This window comes from Citrus sinensis, chromosome 1 (assembly GCF_022201045.2).
Source record: "Citrus sinensis cultivar Valencia sweet orange chromosome 1, DVS_A1.0, whole genome shotgun sequence".
In the NCBI taxonomy this organism is placed as follows: Eukaryota; Viridiplantae; Streptophyta; class Magnoliopsida; order Sapindales; family Rutaceae; genus Citrus; species Citrus sinensis.
The window spans coordinates 11,991,563-11,997,976 of record NC_068556.1 but is presented as its reverse complement, the minus strand read 5'-3'; positions in this window follow the sequence as shown (position 1 = coordinate 11,997,976).

The window sequence follows — 6,414 nt, the reverse complement described above, 5'->3', positions numbered from 1 at the left end:
AATTGTTGCTGCTATAGCAATGCCAAGGTATAAAAGAACAGCTAGCCGACTCAAAGATCCTTCATGCTTCCAAAGTTACCATGCAGAAGAAAAATATGAAGAATTCATTGAACCGCACAAGATTCTAGAAGAAAAAGGGCTTCACTTTCCATCGCAACCCACAGGAATTGTGCAAACAGTACACAATGTTGCAGCAAAACGTGGGTGGCTAGAGTTTTGCAACCACCCTTGAGATCCTATGCTGCCAATAGTCAAAGAATTTTACGCCAATTTGGTAAGCCCTGGTCAGGACAACATTCGGGGTAAGAAACTCACTTGTTCCATTAGAATCTCGAGTTATAAAGGCTTTTTATAATTTACCTGCTGAAATTAATTGTGAGTATGCCAAGTTGCTTGACCAACTGACCCCGCAAAAATGGAACACAATTTTACAACTCTTACAGTGGAGGGGGCATCGTGGGCTAATGAGGAAGGGTGTGTAGTTAATATGATAGATTTAAAACCCATTGCTAAGGTGTGGGTGAAATTTCTGAAATCCAGGCTTATGCCAACCAGCCACACTACTACCGTTTCACAAGAAAGGTTGGTTCTGTTATATGTTATTGTTCGAAGGCTTCCCATAGATGTGGGAAGCATTATCGAAAAAGAAATTCGAGATTGTGCCATAAAAACCCACAAAGCTATTGCCTTGCTATTTCCTTCACTCATCACCAGCATCTGTGTAGTATCAGGTGTTCGTCTTAATGTAAAGGATGAATATGTCAAGAATGATGGTGCCCTTACTGCACGCACCATTGAGAGAATTGCTGGTGAAAGTGCTGGAGCAACAACTGAACCAGCTGTTGTAACAGAGGTAAGACGAGCTATTGGTTTAGAACAGACAATATAGGCGCTGACCACCAGTATCACTCAATGTGTTGAGGCTCAGCAGAGGGAAAATGATCGATTTTGGATCTATTTACAGCACCTAGACAGCCACCTATATCAATTTGCTCTTTACATGAAAAACACCCACCGGAATTTCCCTGATTCATTGCTCCAACAGTACAATTTTGATACCAACACCATAGATGCTCCAGCAGAAGCCAGTGAAGAAGCCACTGACACAGATAAACCAAAAGGAGAGGCTGACTCAAAAGATGCTAAACCATCTGATCAACTTGAGGAAAAATGTGACAAGTCTGCGACTGATAGCTCACCCACAGAGGCAGAGGAAGATTCTGAGAAAGAACGTGAGGAACCCCCAGTTAGAACCTCTTCCAAAACCAGGAAAAAGCACATCATCCAAGAAGAAGACGAGAATGAACCTGAAGAGGAGCCCTTAATTCTAGTGCTTTCGAGAAAGGGCGAGGAAAAAATAGCAACCCCTCCTGCCTCTGAAGATGAAGTCGAGCAAGTCGATATAGAGTTGGAAGCTGCATTAACCAAAGTCACGCGTACACCCACAGAAGCCAAGCAGCTACTGGACATCATTGCCGCCATCACAGTTGAGGGACATGCAGCTGATGCACCAACCCCAACTCCTCCACAGCAAACTCCTAGCAAACTTGTTCGTGCTAGTCCTAGAGGATCCAACAAAAGAAAGCGCAGCACTTCTGGAGACACTGCTACAACAGCCTTGACAGAACCAAAAAGGACAAGATCGGTGTCAACCAAGCAAGCTGCCCCAGCCGCAACTCCTCCCACCAACCCATTGAAGAAAAAGAAAAAGACGTTGCCAGCTACCTCTCCACAAGCTTCCCTAAAGGATAAGTTACGCAGTGCATCTAAGAAGCACTGATGTCATCCCACCATGTTGTAGTAAAACCCAAACAACAAGGGAGTATCCCCTTCTTGCTAGTTAATTTATTCAATTCTGAACAATTTTTCTTTCATTATGTTTTCAATCTGTGTGATTTATTTTCTAACGTCCTCTTTCATGTCCTTGTCGATTTGTGTGACTTTGCTGTTGTGTGCTTGTGAGGACACAACACTATTTACAGTTTGGGGGGATGTATATCTGGGTGTATTGGATATGTATTTATGTATGTGTTGTGTGAAGCTTTGATATCTAATATTTATGTATGGATTTGAAAACCTAATGAAGATAAATTGAGTGTAAATTAGTGATTATAAGAATGCCAAGTAGAAACAGTAATAGATGGAGAGTGAAATTTTGTCCTGACACTTAAACTTTGGTGGAGTTTTATGAAAATGCTATAGCAGAGCCAAACAAAAAATAGGAAAAAATATGAAGTTTGGGGGAAACTTTTACTGAAATGTGCTTGCTATGAAATAAATCCTGCTCCAATGACTCAAGTTGCTAAGTAACCAGAACTGAGTATGTACCCCATATGCAGATTTGCGTCCAAAGGCAACAAGAGTTATGAGCAGTGTTGTAGCAGCTATTTATGAAAAAAAAATTATTTATGAAATGAGGAAGTCCTCTGTCTAGGATATTGAATAGCCAGGTCTGTTCATGAGCGCCATGTTTAGCCTTGAGTTAAAAGATATCTCTAAATAAGATTATGTTACAGATATTGCTACAACAACTCTGATTTGTGCATAACTTGAGTAATTGGGTGTCATCATTACAATTGATTGGCATTCACATGAAAAATAAATGTTGCAGTGAGGAGGGTTGAATACTCTCAAGCTTTCATTCTTAAATAAAGCACAGTTTGAGTATGTGAAGAGTTATGCTGCCCCATATGATAATACAATTGTGCTACCTCTGAATTACATGCAATCTCTTGGTAATGTTGTAGCATTTCTGGAATTCAATCAAAGTAACACAGACACACTTTGGACAAAAGGAAGCTTAAAGTCTATAATTGAGTTATTATGGCCATTTTTGCATGATTGAGATTGTGATCCGAAGGTGGAAGAATCCTTACAAATTTGATAAAAGAGCTAAGTTGTGAGTTGCATGAGAGTTATTACGACAATTCTAGACTTAAATTAAGATCACTTAGAGAGTAAATGAGGTGTTTTTATTATATTTTGGTTATATTTTTCATAAACATCCATTTTAGTTGAGTCTTAATAAGTTTTGCTTGAATTAAAGTAATTTGTGCTCAAAACATGTTCATAATTGTAGGTTTTCAGAAGTTTATAATTCATGAAGGAATGCTGAGATATTAGACTAGCAAGAGGAGGAAAGAATATGGTCATAAAAGAAGTGAAGCACAACCGGGAACAGTGTAGTGTTATAGCCGTTGCTAGAGCAACCATTGCTGTAGCAATCCTAGAGCACTGAGGGAGAAAACTTAGCACGGGTCAGCTACAGAATTGCGATCTGCAGTGTCCTAATTTAACTCATGCATGCCCGAGGCTTTTGTTTACCCTAGTTTTTAGTTATAAAAATAGGCGTGCACCAAATAAAACGACGGTAAGGAATTATCTTTGGAGAAATTTGAGAGAAAAAGAAGAAGAAGATTAGATCTCAAGGGAACCAAGGCCGCATCATTAAAGAATCCAGTAGAGTTATTTGGATTCACTATCTATAATTCTTCACTTATTCTTTCTTCACTCTTTGATTAAACTAATGTATTTTGTGACCAATATGTTGATGTTTGTTTTTCTCTTTCAGAATATGAACTAACTTGATTGTAGTTGAGTGACAAATAATCTAATGGGTTCTTGACTGTTCCTATGAGTTGCTATATAATTGCTATAGCATTTTACTCTAGCAGTTATTATTATAACTGTTATCTCGGTTGACCACCCATTTCATAGTTCAAGTTAAGATAGAGCCGCAAAAGGCATGTCTTAGTGGATATTATTAAAGTAGTACTTGATCTTAATTTAAGTTTCTTGGATTAAGTTTATCTTGAATCCCATAAAGGCCATACTTGAAGTTAAGATTTGTGATAACTTAGACATATGTACTCACCTTGTAGGGTGGAGAGAATGGATGTTCATAATGCCATGCCATAGGTAGAATAGAAACTGGTCATTGCTAAGATACTTATGGGCATGAGAATTCCAATATGCGACAATTGAGGATGCAAAATAAATTATGCCCAATGCTGTAGCAATTGCTGTAACAACTGGTGTTAACTTGATGAAAAGCAGTCAGCCCATAAAGAGAGTTTGATCATTTAACTACCTTATTCTCAATTGATTCTTCGATGCATTTTATTTAATTTATTTCATTACTGCATTGTTTCATTTTATTCTCTGACAATTATCAATTTCAATATAACCAACTTTACATTTGTTAATTTCGGGATTAAGGTAGATTGCACTATTGTGATTGTTGTAGCATTGCTAGTAACATCAATCCCTGTGGAGACGATCTTGAATATTCATCACTTTATTACTTGTTGTGTACACTTTCACATTGGCATTAATAGCATTTTACTATAATAATCACCAACAGTTGTCCTTCTAGATCCTCAACATAGGACACGAATTCTGGTGGTTGCAAATCCTAAAGTGGATGTGATTTACAGCTTTGTATCAGGCCTCTTAAGTGAAATTTCACACGTAGAAGTCTTTTAAAATGTGTGAACAAAAACTTTCTTATTGAGGTACTCATGATTTATAATGAAAATTGATGAGAGAAAGTACAACTATCAAACAAACACGCTTACACAAGAAAAATAATGCTAAAACCAATATGTACAATGCATCAATCAAGAGAGAAAGAAAAAAAATCAAACAATGAAACGACAAAATAACAGTTAAACAAAAAAAATCAATCAATAAAGACTTAATCAAGAACTGGTGGGTCACCCAAATTAATTTCGGTGTCCTCGTCACGTGGGTGATGTTCTAGATATGGTTTTAATCTTTGACCATTAACTTCAAATGTGACATCGTTTTTTGGATTCTCAATTTCTATGGCTGCATATGAATATACATTTTTTACAACAAATGGGCCACTCCATTTTGACTTTAACTTCCTTGGAATTAAATGAAGACGAGAATTATAAAGCAACACTTTTTGACCAATCTCAAATGTTTTTCGAAAAATCCTTTTATCATGAAATGCTTTTGTTCTTGCCTTAATAATTCTTTAATTTTCATATGCATCATTCCTTAATTCCTCAAGTTTATTCAATTGCAATTTTCACACATTACCAGCATCATCCAAATTTGAATTAAATACTTTAATAGCCCAAAGTGATTTATGTTCAAGTTCAACAGATAAATGACAAGGTTTACCATAAACTAACCAATAGGGTGATATTCCCAAAGAGACCAATCTTTTCGGTTTGGGTTAATCGTTTTTTCTAAAATTTATTTTATCTCCCTATTTGCTAATTCAACTTGACCATTTGTTTGAGGATGATAAGGAGTAGTAACTTTATGTGTAATTCCATATTTCTTCATTAAATATTCAAATGACTTATTACAAAAATACTTACCTCCATCACTGATAATGGCTTGAGGGATTCCAAATCGACTTAAAATGTTTTCTCTTAAAAATTTAACCATAGTTTTGCTTCAATCCATTTTGAGACATAATCAACTGCAACTAATATATATACAAATCCAAAAGATGATGGAAACGGACCTATGAAATCAATTCCCTAGCAGTCAAATATTTCAATTTCAAGCATGGGATTTAAGGGCATCATGTTTCTTTTAGTAATTGATCCCAATTTTTGACATTTTTCATAAGTTTTGCAAAATTCATGTGTCTTTGAATATGGTAGGCCAATAAAATCCACACTACAAAATTTTATCAGTAGTTTTTCTTGAAGAAAAGTGTCCACCATATGCTTTAGATTGATAAAAATTAATGACATTACTTACCTCATTATCAGGAATACATCGCCAAAAAATTTGATATGGGCAATATTTGAACAAATAAGGGTCATCCCAATAAAATTTCTTTACTTCAACAAAAACTTTCTTCTTCTTTTAAGCATTCCATTGCAAAGGCATTTTACTTGTAACAAGGAAATTAACAATGTTAGCATACCATGGCATTGAAGTAACAGAAAATAAAAATTCATCAGGGAAAGAATCATTTATGGGTGTTATATCAATGCAGAATTCGGATGTGAGTCTTGATAGATGATCAGCAACGACATTTTCAGCACCTTTTTTATCTTTGATGGTAAGATCAAATTCTTGAAGTAACAAAATCCAACGAATTATTCTCGATTTGGCATCATGTTTGCTCATCAAATATCTCACAGCAGAGTGGTCAATAAACACAACAGATTTAGAGCCAAGCAAATATGAACGAAATTTGTTTAATGCAAATACCACAGCAAATAATTCTTTTTCAGTTGTAGAATAATTCATTTGAGCACTATCCAAAGTCTTACTCACATAATAAATCACAAAAGGCTTATCATCCCTTCTTTGTCCTAAAACAGCACCAACAGCAAAATCACTTGCATCACACATTAATTCAAAGGGAAAAACCCAATCAGGAGATTGCATAACAGATGCAGATGTTAAAAGACAAATTAT